The sequence below is a fragment of the Muntiacus reevesi genome, chromosome X, assembly GCF_963930625.1.
Source record: "Muntiacus reevesi chromosome X, mMunRee1.1, whole genome shotgun sequence".
Classification (NCBI taxonomy): Eukaryota; Metazoa; Chordata; class Mammalia; order Artiodactyla; family Cervidae; genus Muntiacus; species Muntiacus reevesi.
Genome location: NC_089271.1, coordinates 43583692 through 43603094, shown reverse-complemented (window position 1 = coordinate 43603094; position 19403 = coordinate 43583692).

Genomic DNA, 19403 nt, shown 5'->3' with positions numbered 1-19403 from the left:
CTGCTGTGCAATGAAGTGTGTCAACTATATGTATACATATATACCCTCCCTCTGGAACCTCCCTCCCACCTCCCCATCCCACCCATCTAGGTCATCAGAGAACACCAGGGTGGGTTCCCTGTGCTATACAATAGCTTCCCACTAGCTATCTATTTTACACACAGTGGTGTATTTATATCAGTCCTACTCTCCCAGTTCATTCCACTTTCCCCTTGCCCCACTGTGTCCACATGTCCTTTCTCTACATCTGTATTTCTATTTTGGCCCTGCAAACACGTTCATTTGTGCCATCTTTCTAGATTCCATGCCTGTGTGCACGCTCAGTGGCTTCAGTTGTCTGACTCTTTGTGACCCTATGGACAGTAACCCACCAAGCACCTCTGTACATAGGATGCTCTAGGCAAGAACCCTGGAGTGGATTGCCACGCCCTCTTCCAAAGGATCTTTCCAACCAAGAGATCAAACTCAGTTCCTTCCTAGTTCTTGCTTCTTTAGGCTCACTTATTCTCCTTAAAGTCATAAAATCATAAAACATTAAAGTTGGATGATGGGACATTGGAAGATATCCAGCCTAAGACTCTCATTTGGGAGATAGGAAACTCAGGTTTAGGGAAATTAAGTGACTTAAATAGGGCAGAATGAGTTCTCCTGACTCCCAGTCCGGTGCTCTTTCCACGCAATGACTTGAAATCAAAGAGAATCAAGTGTAAGCAGAGAACCAAAAGCATGATCATGAAGCACTAACTTGAAAATCACCTAGCTGTATGTAGATGTACGTGGTCTTGCCAACTCTTTCATATTCTTGAGGATTGCCTTTGGCTGCATGCATGCTCAGTCATGTCTGACTCTTTGAGACCCCACGGACTATACAGTCCATGGAATTATCCAGGCTAGAATACTGGAATGGGTAGCTTTTCCCTTCTCCTGGGGATCTTCCCAACCCAGGAATGGAACCCAGGTCTCCTGCATTGCAGGCGGATTCTTTACCAGTTGAGCCACAAGGGAAGCCCAGGGTTGCCCTTAAGTATATCCTAATGAAGACATCTTAGGAACAGGAATGGTATCCACAAGAAAGGTAAAAATCTATTTACTGCTTTTTCTTGTTGATTTAAAGAATACTTAGGTTTTTAGCATAGCAATTCCTGTCTCCCAGCAATGCATTGTGTGCTAATCCTAGAAATGGTTCCTTTAGCACTTACCTTTAAGGTAAAAATGATGGACTAGTCAGTGAAAAAAGTACTGCCTTCTGCATTACATCAGTACACATTTATCCAGTTTGTGTGCAATGGAGGAGACAGCAGTAGCTTTGATCACTGTTGCTCTGGTAGTACTAAGCAGGGAGAACAAAAATTCAGTGTTCTAAATCCTGGATCACAGATAGAAGGGAGGGAAGCGCAAGATGAACTGAAAATGGGTCACTCAAGTGCTAAAAGTGACTTCAGCCTCCAGGTCTTTTCCCCTGATCTTCTATCCTGTGTCCTACTCTTCTGGAGGCAGGAGTTCTGTGTGTATATTCACATATGTGTGTATTATACCCCTCTGTTCCCAACTAGCCTTGGCCTGTCTATAACCAATCATGCCAATCTGAAGAGAACATAGTGTCCAAGCCCTCAGTTTTAAATAGCAAGTGTTTGACAACAATATACTTTTCTGGCTCAATAACTCCTAGGCTCTCTCAGTTTTCTTTTTTTTTAATTAATTAATTAATTTTTTTCATTTATTTTTATTAGTTGGAAGCTAATTATTTTACAATATTGTAGTGGTTTTGCCATATATTGACATGAATCAGTCATGGACTTACATGTGTTCCCCATTTTGAACCCCCTCCCACCTCCTTCCCCATCCCATCCCTCTGGGTCCTCCCAGTGCACAAGCCCCGAGTAATTTATTTATTTTAATTGTAGGCTAATTACTTTACAATATTGTGGTGGGTTTTGCCATACATTGACATGAATCAGTCAAGGGTGTACATGCGTCCCTACTCTCCACATCCCAAACCCCTCCCTCCTCCCTCCCCATCCCATCCTCTTGGGTTTTCCCACTGCACTGGCTTTGAGTGCTCTGTTTCATGCATCGAACTTGGACTGGTCATCTATTTCACATATGGTAATATACATGTTTCAATGCTGTTCTCTCAAGTCATCCCACCTTCTTCTTCTCCCACAGAGTCCAAAAGTCTGTTCTTTATATCTGTGCCTCTTTTGCTGTCTCGTATATAAGGTAGTCATTACTATCTTTCTAAATTCCACATGTATGCATTAATATACTCTATTATGCCTTTGGATAATGATCAACCTAGGCAGCATATTAAAAAGAAGAGACATTTCTTTGCCAACAAAGGTCCATCTACTCAAGACTATGGTTTTTCCAGTAGTCATGCATGGATGTGAGAGTTGGACTATAAAGAAAGCTGAGAACTGAAGAATTGATGCTTTTGAACTGTGCTGTTGGAGAAGGCTCTTGAGTCCATTGGACTGCAAGGAGATCCAACCAGTCCATCCTAAAGGAGATCAGTCCTGAATATTCATTCGAAGGACTGATGTTGAAGCTGAAACTCCAATACTTTGGCCACCTGATGCGAAGAGCTGACTCATTTGAAAAGACTCTGATGCGGGGAAAGATTGAAGGTGGGAGGAGAAGGGGACGACAGAGGATGAGATGGTTGGATGGCATCACCAACTCAATGGACATGGGTTTGGGTAGACTCCAGGAGTTGGTGATGGACAGGGAGGCCTGGTGTGCTGTGGTCCATGGGGTTGCAAAGAGTCAGACATGACTGAGCGACTGAAACGAATTGAACTGAACTGATACTGTATTGGTGTTTTTCTTTCTGGCTTACTTCACTCTATATAATAAGCTCCAGTTTCAACCACCTCATTAGAACTGACTCAAATGAGTTCTTTTTAATAGCTGAGTAATATTCCATTGTGTATATGTACCACAACTCTCTTATTCATTCATTTGCCAATGGACATCTAGATTGGTTCCATGTCCTAGCTATTGTAAACAGTGCTGTGATGAACATTGGAGTACATGTGTTTCTTTCAATTCTGGTTTCCTCGGTGTGTATTGCCCAGCAGTGGGATTACTGGGTCGTATGGCAGTTCTGTTTCCAGTTTTTTAAGGAATCTCCACACTGTTCTCCATAGCAGCTGTACTAGGTTGCATTCCCACCAACAGTGTAAGAGGGTTCCCTTTTCTCCACACCCTCTCCAGCATTTATTGCTTGTAGACTTTTTGAAAGCAGCCATTCTGACTGGCGTGAGATGGTACCTCATTATGGTTTTGATTTGCATTTCTCTGATAATGAGTGAGGTTGAATATCTTTTCATGTGTTTGTTAGCCATCTGTATGTCTTCTTTGGAGAAATGTCTATTTAGTTCTTTGGCCCATTTTTTGATTGGGTCATTTATTTTTCTGGTATTGAGCTGCATGAGCTGCTTATATATTTTTGAGATTAATTCTTTGTCAGTTGCTTCATTAACTATTATTTTCTCCCATTCTGAAGGTTGCCTTTGCACCTTGCTTATAGTTTCCTTCATTCCACAAAAGCTTTTAAGTTTAATTAGGTCTGATTTGTTTCTTTTTGCTGTGATTTATGTCAGAATGTGTTATGCCTATGTTTTCCTCTAGGAGTTTTATAGTTTCAGGTCTTAAATTTAGATCTCTCTCAGTTTTAACAGTGATAAGAGCAATGTAACAACCCCCAGTGGTTGTAGAAGTCTGAAAAGGCTTGTGAAAGGAGTTACTTTCTACCCCAATCATGTCCCCTGACTCCTATGCCTTCGGCTATAAGAGCTTAAAGAGAAAGTACAGAACTTCGCAATGCTATAGCACATTCATCCTCTGATGTCACTCTCCCAAGCACCATATGAGATGAGATTGGACAGGTAATAGCCCCTCTGACAATTGAGACTATTAAGGCTTAGAGAAGATAAGGTGACTTACCTAAGGTCACCCAGATGGTTAGTAGCTGAGCTGACTACAGGACCCCATGGTTTCTCCTAACTTCAGGGTCCTAGAAGCAAGATATTGACCAAAAAGTCAAGGCCTCAAAATTCACTGATTTGCTCCAAGGCCATTACATACACATGACATTGTGTGACTATTGGGATGAAAGTAAAGGAGAACCCCATGATCATCTTTCCTTTGCTATGCCTGCCATTTCTGCAACTAAGAAGAACTTCTTGGGAGAACCATTTTAAAACTACTCTACAAACGGGCTCTTGGCATTTCTAGAAAGAATTATTCACCAAAGAAAACTTTAGCTATTATCATTTATAATTGAGAAAGAAATAGAGATTCTGATCACCACCATGTGGCATGTTCACAGATTGTGTGGGGGCCTTTGGGAAAAGCATACCTGCTAAGCCTTGATAGAGCAGTAAACAGAAAGCTCAAACTGTGCTCTACAATCTCTCTGTGGGATATGACCTGTAATCTTCATTATAAAAAGAGAGAACATTGTTTTTTTCTGCCTTTCAATAGGCAATTCACTCTGAGTCAAAGAGATTGTGGATAAAAATGTCCTGTGCTTTTGAAATTCACAATCTGCTGGACAATAGTCTCACAGTGTTATGAACATCAGAGTGAGAACAAGAAGTCCTTGCACCTCCCTCCACTGCCCTCTCCTCTTCCCTCCTCTCCCCAACACCTTCCTGCTTCCTCCACCTGTCCTTCCCTCTGCCTTCAGCTCCCATGGCCACTTTTGTGTTAACTCCCATTGCCTTCACAAAGAGTGCCCCACTGTCACTCACCAATAATGACTAGTGTCACAGATGAAACCTTAGGCCCTTTGATCTGCTGAACTCCCACTTGAAAAACGTGGTGATTTAAAAAATCCTCCTGTCTGCTAAATTTTCACCAAGGGAATAAGATGCAAAATCATGTTCTTTTTCACAGAAATGTTACTAGCCTGTGGGTGTCAACAGAGGAAGTCTGCTGCATCCCACAGTGACTGGAGTGCACACATCCCTCCTCGTGAGCAAAGAACAAGCTGCCCGGCAAATCCTCACCCACCAGAACTGTATAGTCGCCTCCCCTTATTTGTTTGGCAGATTTTTATTTAGGGGCATTTGTTCTGGAGCTGTGGGTAAAAGAAAACAAGTTTAGTTAGCTACCATCTTTCACCACAGAGTGTACCTGACTCAGAGAAATTACCAAGTCTGAGGTAGTCTCAGCCCCCTAAACACAAATGCCAGCCTTTCTCAGCATCCAGTTACTTTGTACCAATAAACAACCCTACCTCCCTCCTTCCTCTTGAAGAATAATCAGTATACGGTGTCGTATACTGGCTGTCCCCACCTCAACACCAAATGTTTCAATGCTTCAGTTCCTTCAGGTTGCCTCAACACACAGAAGATGCCCCACAAAGAAGGTGTCTCAAAGAAAGAACTTCATTTTACTCTTGAAATCAAGTATTTTCAACACAAAACTCGAACTCGGTGATTGAGGTATGTGATGATTCTCTTCCTGAATTAGATAAGGTGTGAAAGATAAAAATCCATGAGACACATTATATCTGCCCCCTAGCCACACAGATAATGCTACCAGGTAAGGGCTGTGTTTGTCTAATACAAAGCATCATTTCTTAAAATGTCTTCCACCTGCTCAGAAACACCTGGAATAACTATTCAATCATATAGATCATGAACCTTCCAAATTGTAACTTCTACATTTAAGCAACTGTTCCAGGTTATTCTCATCCCCACTCAAGTTTGAGAACCACTGCTCTAAACTAGGGAGAGATAAGCACATATCCAGGGACTCCATCTATGGCTGACTAAGCTAGTTTTAGTCATGAATCACATAAGGCAGAAGAATTTTGAAAGCCTCACCAATCCTGTTTTCTCCCTACTTCTTTTAATATTTAAAACATCACATGCTAAATCAACATTGTGAAAAAAACACAAAATTCAGCTGAATAAATTTTAAAGATCTTACTGGCTTTATTCAACAATTCATGAATCAGGTAACATCTAATCTCAGCAAACAGAAAGGAAGGAGCTCCTTGATGGTGTGCATAGCCTCCTGTTGTTCTATGGGTAGCATCAGAATCATATATAAATAATTTAAACTTAAATATGGGTTGAGCCTAGGTTATGAAAATGAATATGAATTATGAATAACTTCATATTTCCAAAAGCTCCCCAGGTGATTCTATTGTGTAACTTTAGTTGAGAATAATATCCAAAACGATTGTCTCCAAATATTAAGATATACACTCCTCTTTATCATTTAACTATAGTACATGTATTAGAGTTTACAGTACCTATAAATACCCAGGAGGAGGCCATAGGAAGAAATTTGGCTGAGTACAGGGCGCATCAGGGGATTCAGTTAGTAAATGGAGGACAATGCAGGCAAGAGGCATCGGATATAAGGATCCAACAATAAGATATGATCAGGATTCAAAGATACCATGGAAAGCTAAGAAGGGAGTGATTTCTCCAGGACAAGGGGACACAAGCAAGATTTCAATGAAAGAACCAAAACATGAACCTCAGCTCTGGAACTTGAGCAAAAATAAATGGCAATTAAGCAAGAAGCCGGGTATCAAAGCCAGGCACACAGGGAAGGCACTGCTCATACACTGGGCTTCTTAAATTTTCTCTAGATGCAAGATCGGTTCTAGAAGGTGGGAAATGGAGTCAGGAATGTGGTGTCAGGTAAGAAGGTTTTCAGGGACCCTAGAGTTGAGTGTGGAAGGCATCAAAAGAGGAAGCAGGCAAATCATCAAGCTTTCAAAAGTGTTGATCCTTCAAAATACTTGGAAAAAAAAAAGAGAAGAAGCATGTGGTGAGAAACTATGGTGGTATGTTTTTAGTTCAGTGTGAACGAGTAAGAACTCTGATTACTTGGGAAGCACATCTTAGTATACCTTCATTGTCTTGATTCTAAATATCTCAAAGCACTTTCTGATCTTGTCTGGGCTTCCTATAGGAAACTGGTAACTCATAAATCCTATTTGTTTTCTTTAAGTAAGACCCTTAGTTCTAGATTTTTTTCTTCTCATTTGCCTTTTTAACCTAAGTTTAATTTGTTGTTATAGTTAATCAGGATCCATATCTTATTACATATACATTTATTTTTGAAATAAATCATGTACCAGTATCTTTAGAAATTTTATTCAAAATGCTGCATAATGTTTACTTTTAGAAATAGAATAAATTTAAATAATTAGTAGATAGAAAAGCTTTCTGAATTTTTATTATTTTGGAAAGAGTATGGAACAGCACACTTTCAGGGATATTTCATGTTTATTTCACAGAGCACATGCCCACACAAGAGCTATTTTCTGATTAACTGGCCAATTGATCCAATCAAACCAACACTATCTCTAGTGTTTAAACTCTGAGTATGTCTTTAGCAGGAATTTTTCCTCAGGAAATAATCAATTCAGTTTTTCTAATTCTGTACCCAACAGCATCATGAATAAAATTGCCTACATAAATAGCCTCCAACTGTGTGGATTGAAGCCATTTAAGACCTTTTTGGTACAATAAGAAATATCTAACATGAAATTTTCATTGAATGAAGCTCTTTTTACTAACTCAAAACCTCACACGTAACTATTTAGTAAACTCAATTTTTTAATTAAATAAAGTTAGATGGATCTTCCAGTACATTAGATAATTCCAATTTCACTCTGGGAAATACATGTTAAAATCCAGTTTCTCCATTAACCACTAATACACCCATTTCTCCTTCATTTTCTCATTTTTTGCCACCTCTTACACTTCATTTCACATCCTTCTTCCTCTGTTTCTAATTCATCTCCTAACACTTATAATCTAGAATTCTTTTATTCTTCATTTCCCAAGGTATGTTTCTGTGTTGAACCCACAGCCAGAACACTCTCATTCATCAGTTCATTCAATTAATCAGCAAATATTTATGGCACACCTTCTATGTACCAGGCTTTTTTAAAATATTGAGATATAGTTGATGCATATTATATAATTTATGAGTACATGGAATACTGATTTACATTTTTAAAGGTTATACTCTATTTATGGTTATTATAAAATATTGGCTGTATTCCCTATGGTGTACAATATATCCTTGTAGCTTATTTCTTTTATAAATAATAATTTGTACCTCTTAATCTCCTATCCCGATCTTGCCCCTCCTTCCTTCCCTCTCCCCACTGGTAACTGCTAGTTTGTTCTCTGTATCTGTGGGTCTGTTTTTGCTTTGTTATATTCACTAGTTTGTTATACTTTTTAGATTCCACACATAAGTGACAGCATACAGTAACTGTCCAACATTTCACTTAATAACCTTCAAGTCCACCCATGTTGCTGCAAATAGCAAAGCTTCATTCTTTTTTATGTTGAGTAATATTCCATTTTGCGTGCTCCATTGCTCAGTCATATCTGACTCTTTACAATTCTGTGGACTGTAGCCAGTCAGGCTCCTCTGTCCATGGGATTTTCCAGGCAAGAATATTGGAGTGGGTGCCATTTCCTCCTCCAGAGGATCTTCCCAACCCAGGGATCAAACCCATGTCTCCTGCAACTTCTGCATTTCAGGCAGATTCTTTCCCACTAAGCCATCTGGAAAACCAGTGTACCATTACATGTGTATATACACACTACCTCCTTATCCATTCATCTGTTGATGGAAATTTAGGTTGCTTCCATACCTTTGTCGTTGTAAATAATGCTGATATGAATACTGGTATGCATGTATCTTTTCAAATTAATGTTTTCATTTTTTTATGGATAGATACTATGGAATTGTTAGATCATGTGGTAGTTCTATTTTTAGTTTTTCCAAACCTCCATACTGTTTTCCATGATGGCTGCACCAGTTTACATTCCCACAAACAGTGAACAAGAGTTCCTTTTCTCCACATCCTTGCCAATATTTGTTATTCATGTTCTTTCTGATGATAGCCATTCTGACAGGTGTGAGGTGACATCTAATTGTATTTTAATTTCCATTTCTGTGATAATTAATGATGTTGAACATCTTTTCATGTGCCTGTTGGCCATCTGTATGTCTTCTTTGGAAAAATGTCTATTCAGATTTTCTGCTCATTCTTTACTCAGGTTGTTTTTTAATATGGAGTTGTATGAGTTGTTTATATATTTTGGATATTAACTCCTTGTTGGTAGAATCATTAGCAAATATTTTCTCTCATTCAGTAGCTTGTCTTTTTGTTTTTGTTAATGCTTTCCTTTAAAGCTTTTCAGATTAATTAAGTCCTATTTATTTATTTTCACTTTTGTTTCCTTTGCTTTAAAGGACAGATCCAAATAACTATTGCTATGATTTATGTCAGTGTTTTGCCTATATTTTCTTCTATGAGTTTTATGAGCTTTGGTCTTACATTTAGGTTGTTAATCCATTTTGAATTTGTTTGTATGTGATGTGAGAAAATGTTCTAATTGCATTCTTGTACATGAGGCTGCTCAGTTTCCCCAGCACCACTATTTGAAAGAAGAGACTGTGTTTTCTCCATTGTATATTCTTGCTTCTTTCATTGTAGATTAATTGACCATAGTTTTTGGGTTTATATCTGGACTCTCTATTCTGTTCCATTGATCTATGTGTCTGTTTTTCTGCCAGTGATACACCCTTTTGATGATTGTAGCTTTGTAATATAGCCTGAAGTCAGGGAACATGGTTCCTTCAGTTCTTTTCTTTCTCAAGATTGTTTTGACTATTCAGGATTTTTTGTGTCTCCATACAAATATTGAAATTATTGTTTCTAGTTATGTGAAAGATGCCCTTGGTATTTTGATAAGGATTGCATTGAATCTCTAGACTATCTTGTGTTGTATGATAATTTTAATAATAATAATTTTTTCCAGTCCCATGAACACAGTATATCTTTCTATTTGCATTGTCTTCAACTTATTTTATTAATGTCTTAAAGTTTTCTGAGTATAGGTCTTTTACCTCCTTAGGTAGATTTATTCCAAGGTATTTTATTCTTTTCAATGTGATAGTACATGGAGTTGTTTTCTTAATTCTCTTTCTGATAGCATGTTGTTCCTGTATAGATATGAAACAGAGTTCTATATATTAATTTATTATCCTGCAACTTTACTAAATTCATTGATGCACTCTAGCAGTTTTCTAGTGACATCTTTAGAATTTTCTATTTTATAGTATCATGTCATCTGCAAACAGTGACAGTTTTACTTATTCCTTTCCAATATGAATTCCCTTTATTTCCTCATCTGTTCTGATTGCTCTGGCTAGAACTTCCAATACCATTGTATAAAAAGTGGCAAGAGTGGGCATCCTTGTCTTGTTCCTGATCTTAGAGGAAACGCTTTCAGTTTTTCATCTTTGAGTATGATGTTAGCTATGGGCTTGTCATATATGACCTTTATTACGTTGAGATATGCTCCCTTTATGTCCACTTTCTGTAGAGTTTTTGTTTATCATAAATGGATGTTGAATTCTGTTGAAAGTTTTTCTGCATTTACTGAGATGATCATATGATTTTAATTCTTCCTTTTGTTAATTTGATGTATTATATCAGTTGATTTGCAGAAGTTGAGACATTCTTGCACCCCTGGAATAAATCTAACTTGATCATGGTATATGGTTCTTTTAATGTATTGTTGTATTCAGTTTGCTAATGTATTGTTGAGAATTATTGTGTTTATATTCATCAGACACTTTTCCCTGTAATTTTTTTGTGTGTGTTGTCCTTTTCTGATTTTGGTATCAGGGTAATGTTAGCTTCATAAAATGCTAGAAAACATTCCATTCTCTTTACTTCTTTGTAAAAGTTTGAGAAGGATAGGTATTATTTCTGCTCTTAATGTTTGGTAGAATTCACCTGTGAGACTGTCTGGTCCTGAACTCTTGTTTCTTGGGAGGTTTTTGGTTATTGTTTCAATCTCCTTAGTAATCCATCTATTCAGATTTTCTATTTCTTCATGATTCAGTTCTGGAAGATTGTATGAATCTAAGAATTTATCCATTTCTTCTAATTTGTCCATTTTTAGCATATTCATAGTATTCTCTTATAATCTTTTGTGTCTCTGTTGCAATCATTGTACTTTCACCTTTTGTTTCTGATTTTATTTATCTGAGCTTTCTCTTTTTCATTTGTGAGTCTAGCTAAAGATTTGTCGGTTTTGTTTATCTTTTCAAATAGCCACCTCTTAGTTTTATTGATCTTTTCTGTTATTTTTTAGTCCCTATTTCATTTATTTCCACTCTGATCTTTATTATTTCCTTCTTCTTTACTAACTTTGGGCTTCATTTGTTCTTCTTCTAGTTCTTTTAAGTGTAAAGTTATATTGTTTGGGGGAGGATTTTTCGTGTTTCTTGAGATAGACCTATAGTGCTATCCTTCTTAGTACTACTTTTGTTGCATCCCAAATGTTTCGGTATGTTGTATATTTATTTTCATTTGTCTTAAGATGTCTTTTGACTTCTCCCTTAATTTCTTTGTTGACACAACAGTTGCTCATTAACATGTTGTTTAATTTCCATATATTAGTGATTTTTCCAGCTTTCTTCTTAGAGTTGATTTGTAATTTCAAACACCGTGGTCAGAAAAAATGCTTTGTATGATTTCAATCTTGTTAAATTTGTTGAAATGTAACAAGTTGTTAAATTTATTTTGCAGCCTAGGATGTGATCTATCCTGGAGAATGTGCACTTGAGAAGAATGTGTATTCTGCTGCATTCAGATGGAATGTTCTGTGTAAATATACTAAGTCAATCTAGTCTAATGTTTAATTTAAGGCCACAGTATCCTTGTTGAATTTCTATCTGCATAATCTATCCACTGATGTAAGTGGAGTATTAAAGTCCCTTGCTATTAATGTGCTGCTGTCAATTTCTCCCTTTAGTTCTGTTAATTGCTTTATATATTTTGGTGTTCCTATCCTGGGTATGTGTATATTAATAATGGTTATGTGTTACCTTTTTTTCCTTGAAGTCTATTTTGTCTAACATGAGTATAGTATACTTGTTTTCTTTTGGTTGTCATTTTTTTGAAGTATGGTCTTCCATCCCTTCTCTTTGAGCCTGTGATTGTCTTTAAAGCTGAGATTAGTCTCCTGGAGGCAGCATATAGTTAGGTCTTATTTTTTCATCCGTCCATCCACTCTGTCTTTGGACTGGGAAACTCAATCTACTTACATTTAGGATGATTAGTATTAAATGAGGACTTAGTAGTGCCAATTTTTCTTTTGTATTTTTTGGGGGTTTGTTCTATAGGTCCCTTGTTTCCTTTTCCTTGTTATTCTGTCTGCTCTTTTAGTTTGGTGGTTTTCTATGATGCTTTTCTCAGTTTTATTTTTTATGCTTCATGTCTCTTCTCTAGATTTATGTTTTGTAGTTCTCATGAGGGTTGTTTCATAGGTAAAATTGTCCTTTTTCTGCTGATAGCATTTTATCTTCATTTACCTATACAGGTTCTCTCCTTTTCCTTTTCCCCTTTTATGTTTTTGTTGTCTCAAAGTATCCTTCTTATGAGTTTGTTACAAAATTAAGGTAGCTATAGTTATTTCTACTGCTTTTTTCTCTTTGCTTTTTATGCTATAATTAAATGTTTAACAACCTCTTCTGATGTAGAGTTGCAGTCTTCTGATACTGCCACCTTACTCAAACTTTTGTGTGTTTCTGTCTTTTTGTTTCAGGTAGAAGATTTCCTTTCAACATTTCCCTAAGGTAACACTAGTGGTGATAAACTCCTTCAGCTTTTGTTTGTTTGGGAAAGCCTTTATTTCTCCTTCAAACCTGAGGGATAACTTTGTTGGATAGAGTATTCTTGGCAGGCAGTTTTAAACTTTCATATGTTGAGTGCGTTATTCCACTTTCTCCTGGCCTACAGAGCTTCTGCTAAAAAATCTGATACCCTAGTGGGAGTTCCTTTGTAGGTTTCTGTACTTTTTCATAGCTATTTTTAAAATTCTTCCTTTGTAAATAAAAAAATTTACTTCTTTTTTTATTATTTAATGCCCTAGAATTGTTTATTCTTTACATGAGAGAGACTACATAATTGAGGGGCAGGAGTCTGGGCTTGTGGTTGTTCCTGAATTATTTCCAGCTGCACATTCTTCAGACAAATAGCATAGTCTTTGAAAAATAAATAGGGATCAGAGCAACACATAAAATAATCCTAGTTCAGGAAATCAGGAAGAGGTCAAAGAGTGGCAGAGAAAGAAGCAGAGGGATAGAAGCAGAAACAAGAAAGAAGGGCTTGTACACTCACATGTACCAATGATGTTAAATGATCCATCCCAGGATTAAATCTTCATGTGACTGATTCTTGTACGGATTAGCTTATAGTTGACACTATTAAGTATTACCTTTGTCATTTACACATTTTTAATATAATGTATCTTGGAGAAGGTCTTTTTGCACTGAAGTAAAGCTAAGATGTTCTCTTAGCTTTGTGGACTTACATGTCCAGTTCCTTCTCCAGGTTTGGGAAGTTCTCAACTGTTATTTCTTTAAGTAAACTCTCTGATTCTTTCTCCCTCTCTTCTCCTACTGGGATACCAATCATCCTTATGTTGCCCTAACTAATGGAGTAGATAGTTCTTATAGAATTTCTTTTCTTTTTTAGACCTTAGTTCTCTCTGCTCTCCTATGTGTATCATTTCCAGATTTCTATCCTCAAACTCACATTTTTTTCTTTCATATGGTCTATTCTCTTTCCAGTGATTTCTAATGCAGTCTTCATCTCATTTATTGAGTCCTTCTGCTTCAGAATTTTTGTTTGGTTATTTTTATAGTTTCAATTTCTTTTGTAAACCATTCTTCTTATTCATTAGTTTTATTTCTGAATTCATTGAACTGCCTTTCTGAGTTTCTTCTAGTTCATTGAGTTTCTTCATGACAGCTATTTTGAATTCTCTTTCAGACCACAATATTCCATGACTTTAAGTTTGGTTTTTATTGTTATTTTCTTTTTGTGACACCATGTTACCATAGTTTTTCATGATGCTTGATGAGTCCTTCTTCTTCCCATGCATTTGAAATAGCAAACAAATTTCTTCTTTAGGTAAAGCTTTTTTTTTTTTTTTTTTTTACTTCTAAGAATTCAACAGGTTAGTGATTAGAGACTTGTCTCTAGTTTTTCAGTAAGTGGTGATATAATACAAGTTTTGGGTTCCTTTTACCTGAGCCTTTGGCTATATTTGAGAACCAGTACTTTCCACCCTCTACAATGTCTGCTAAAAATGTCTCCTGGTGACTTCTTTGTTGCTGTTTGTGATTCTGGAGTCATTGGTGCCTTGCTGCTTCCAGTGTTGCTGCTGTTGCTCCTGGAGCACCAGGATGGTAAATACCACCACCACATCCAGGGTTGCCTGAGTCACAGGCATGGTCACTGCTATGTGAGGAGGGAGAGAAGGGGAGCTATCCAGCTGGCATCACAAGTGCATCCACCACTTCCAGATTTGTTGGGTTCATGGGTGCCAACCCTGTGGTCAAGAAGGCTGGAATCACGGGTGCCTCCATGGCTGGCTGGATGGGATCACAGGATCTACTGTTGTTGCTACCTGGCTCCCTGCAGCTGTGGGTGTCACTGCAGCTGGGAGGCCAGACTCATGTGCCCTGCCTCCCATTCTGCTACCAACTGCTTTGGGGCTGCAGGCTCCATTGTCATAGCCAGGGAGCCAGGATCACAAGCACCACGTCTGCTGCTCCCCCAGTTTTGTCTCCTCCATGTGTTTCAGACCAATACCTTTAGATGTACAGATGTCTGGAACTGTCCATCATCCTGGTGTGTTGGGCAGAGTTATTGGTGTGTTTGCTGACTTATGGATGTTTTACTGGTTGTAGATAGAAGGGGAGAGACAATGGGAGCATCAGGTACCACCATGATCCTCACAAAATATTTTAATATGTTTCTCCTTCTCTGAGCAAATCTACAAATATCACAGTTTTTCCTGACTCTGAAGGAGCAATTATTCAGGGAACCAAATCTGTTTACCATGTGTCTGGGAGGAGGTTGACAATAAGCCATCACTCTGGCTTCCACATTTTTCATATTGGTGACCTCTCAAGAAGTGTGTCTCATCTGCTTGACTGATTTTCACCTTTCCAGAATTGTGTTTTTATCACAGGGAGGGAATGTAAAACCTGGGTGCTACAGAGTTCCCCAAGGAGTTCTCACTAATGTAGAAAGAACCTCAGGATTTTCAAAGACATCCTAGGAATAAGCAAATACAGAAGTAACTGTGCATTTTCATCAGGGACTTTGAATTTATAAGTTGCAAGGAAGCTGGTGGAAATGCTGCAAATGTTTTATTTTCCCCCAAAGTTTGCTAATTTTCTGGGACCAAAACCCTAATCCATTGGAAACATTAAAGTGCATATCAGACAAAGATTTGGGGTTACTTGTATGTTAGTGATTTGACTTAAAGTTATTTCATAACCAATACTCACAATTGGTCCCAAGTAACTCTAGATACAGCACTGGGACTTTTCTCCATAACATGTCATACAGTGGGGCTCAAGTTCCTTGTATATGGAGCCTTGCATTAATTTCATGGCAGACTGACATGACTGCAAAGAATAAATCCTTTTCAAGCCAGTTTAAAGAAGATCATCTCCAAGTTTTTGGTCAGAAAGCACACAGCCATGCTTTAGATAAGACCAGAGCTAGGAGTTGAAAGCCCTATAGAAGCTGAGAGAGCTGTTGTTTTTTTGCATCTGGCTCATTCTCTCTCTATGTCTGGACATACTTTCTCTGTTGCACTTACATGGAAGCCAAATTTGTTTGCCCCAATCATGGCTTTTCACTATTTCCCCCATTTGAGTACACAACAAAGACTGAATTCAATCCCCATGTACTAAATATGAATACAAATCCTCAAGAAAATACACCCAATTTTGCCAACTTGAATCGTGTACCGACCCAATCACTGGTGCGCAGGGAGGGGACAGATTCATATGGTCCATTACCTACTCAGAGGGAGTTAGGAGAGATTTCAAAGAGACATGGGCCACCTAGAAAATTGATTGGTAGGCCATGATTATTTCTTCTCCTTGATTACCAATCTCAACTCTACCCAGTACCCCAACCACAACTACAGGTTCTAGCCAAAATGGACTACTAGCAGCTGCTTTAGAGCACAGGGTTCTTTCTCAAATGCTCTTTGCTTCTGATTTTACCTGCAATGTTACCCATTTTTCACCACCACCTTTTGCACTACCCACCCACTTCCTTTCCCTTGCTAACTCCATCTTTCAGGTGAATACTCTAGATGTGTCAGGTGTCCTATGTGGTCCCATCTCAAACTGCATTCATTTTTCTTATAGGAATTAGAGGTGCCTGTTTACCTGTCTGTCCCCACAATATGTATAAACTCCAAGAAGACAGAGATGGCACCTTGTTCATTACTATATGTTCAGTGCTTGACAGAGTATTGGCAAGAGTAGGAGATAGTGATACTAACCAAATGGGTGACTGGTCCAAGCTGTAAGACTCACAGTATGCTGTCATTGAGAAAACCACTTGTCCAGGTATCTTATGACCAAATGTTATAATCTTTTAGTTTTTGAGTCATACACAATACCACTTCCTTTTTTTAGATCATTTTTATATCTCTCAGATAATTTTAAGTGTTTGAGGTTTATAAGATTGTCTTCAGATGAGCTGAGTATTTCACTATCACCGTTTTGGTTGTAGTTGAGCTGAATTTATATATTTCCATATTTTATTTGTTTCGAAGACATCTATGATAACTTCAGGTGGTAGTAACCCCAGAATTATGATCCTGAAATACCTTTGGATCATTGATGCAGGATTTTGCAAGCAGGGTTGTGCATAAGTTTGATTGTCTGGACAGGTCAGGTTGCTTAAAGGCTTTTGACTTCAAAACTCTTTAAATACAAAAAAAAAAAAAAAAAAAAAAAACTAACTTTTATCTGTTCCCACTGAGTACTCAGACATAAAATCTTTCATTTGCTGAGAACCCTAAAGAGACAATTTGGGATTCACCTGAATCATGTGTCACTGACTCCTAAGAGAAAGAAAAACTAGGCAACACACCATGTGGAGGGAGGGGGATCCAGCTGTCTTTGTTGCCCTTTCCCTTGAGGTATGGGAGTAGAGGGCCCTGCTTTGTGTTCTGAGGTCAGAATCCAGAGCCCAAGCAAGAGCTGAAATAGACAGCAACCCTCTGAGCTTTCTGTCATCCAGCATCCACACTGCCTTAGCTTTGAAACTAACAATGGAAAGCTAGAGTTAGATTTTTCAAACCGTGGATTGTATAAATTTACTGGGTGTCTGGAGGTTATTTTGAAAGCATATTTAGGCTTCTGGTACTCTTGTGAAAGTACAGTTTTAAAAAATATTTAGCTTGTTTGGTGAGTATAACTTCTGAAATAAGTTATCTCCTTTCCCATTTTAAATAACAACATAATTTTAACCAGTATCAATGTGTTTGTTCTAAAGTATATACTCTCTATAAGGGAAAGTAAGCTTTTATCATGTCGTTCCCTAGAGGAAGAAACATATTTGTTTGACTTGACCTGGATGAACAAGGAGAGAGAAATATTTTGTTACTTCTATAGTTTATGACTTCCTTTCTCTAACATTTGTTTAATCATTCATATTTTCTATATCTTTCTACTTATAACATTAAGTACAAGATACAAACTTTATGCATATTTTCCTTGCAACATTAGAACAACATCATGAGTCTTTTCTGCCAATCTTCAGGTTCTTATAAATAGTTGCTCTGTAAATAGTTGTCAGAGGTGAGCTCAAAGTCTTCCTACACTGACATCTTCTATTTATTTTAAATTATAGAATCTTGATTAAATGTTAGCATTCCAATAATACATTAAGAGATAATGGTTTTGATATCTAAGACTTTTATAGTGTTTAATATATGTGAGATACTACTGTAAGTACTTTACAAACATATTAACTCATTTAACAGTATCATGCAGGAACCCTGTTAGGTAGGTAATATTATTATCCCCTTTTTATAGATGAGGAAACCAAGGCTTAGAGAGGGCCAAGGACTCATAACTAGTGAGCCAGGTAAAGTCCAGATTTGAATCTAGGCAGTCTGACTCCAGAGGTTCTGTGTGCTTTTAACCACTTTGTTTTATATAGAGACATATAGATTAGCAGTTCTCAAATATGGGCTGATTCTGCTCCCCACCAGAGGACATTTGCAAGTATTAGAAACATTTTTGGTTGCCATAACTGAGAAGGGAGCCACAATGCTAGTGGTATATAGTAGGTAGAAACCAAAGATGCTGCTGCCAAACATCCTACAAAACACAGGACATTCTGCCACAAAAAGGAATTATATGGAACAAAATTCAGTAGTGCCAAGGTTGTGAAGCCCTGATTGATAGATAAGTGATGATAAATCAATGATACACCAATGATAGATGGATAGATAGATGATAGATATAGATTGATAGATGACAGGATTGAGAGTTATTGAAATGGATATATAAACTGGCCTTCTAAGATTCATTTTTTTAATTAAAAAAAGAATTTAAATTAACATTAAAAATCCCTATCTTCTCACAAGGGGAGGTTAGGGTCCCAGTCAAGATGGTTAAGTATGAATGAGAATGACTGCCCTCAGTGGAGAAACAGACATAGAGAATAGACTTATGGACATGGGGAGAGGGGAGGAGAGGTTGAGATGTATGGAAAGAGTAACATTGAAACTTACATTACCATAAGTAAAATAGATAGCCAACAGGAATTTGCTGTATGTCTCAGGGAACTCAAACAGGGGCTCTTATCAACCTAGAGGGGTGGGGTGGCGAGGGAGATGGGAGGGAGGTTCAAAAGGGAACAGATATATGTATACCTATGGCTGATACATATTGAGGTTTGACAGAAAACAACAAAATTCTGTAAAGCAATTATACTTCAATTAAAAAATAAATAAAATTTTTAAAAAATGACTTCTCTTTGTGGAATCACATGAATCATCTGGCTGTCACCATCTGGCTTGTTCCCTTTCTGACTCCAAACTGCAGGACTCAGCAGTGGCGGAATTCTGCTTTCATACCCTCACACTCTTGACTCTCTTCAGTCCTGATCACAACCCATAGTTTCTTCAAACAGTAGCACAGAAGAACATAGACCCATTTCTATTCCCCAGGGCAAGCCTTCTAGCAGTTTCAGACTCCAACACAGGAACACATTATTGGAGAAGTCATCTGGCCTGTTCCTGAAAGGAACTTTCACTGAGGGCTGGGTCTCTTGTTGGGGGTACGGGGAAGGGGGAACAACTTCAGTGAGGAAGGAGGGGATGGTAATGTGGGTGAGGAATGTGATTGAAATGCTCTGAAAGACACAGGATAAGAGTCTGGAAAAGGTGATGATCGTTAGAAAGCCATAGAAACCCAAGTTTTTGATAGACATCTGATGCTGGGGCAACCTACCTTTGGCATGTTAAGGACTGAGGAGCATGCAGGTCATTCTTGAT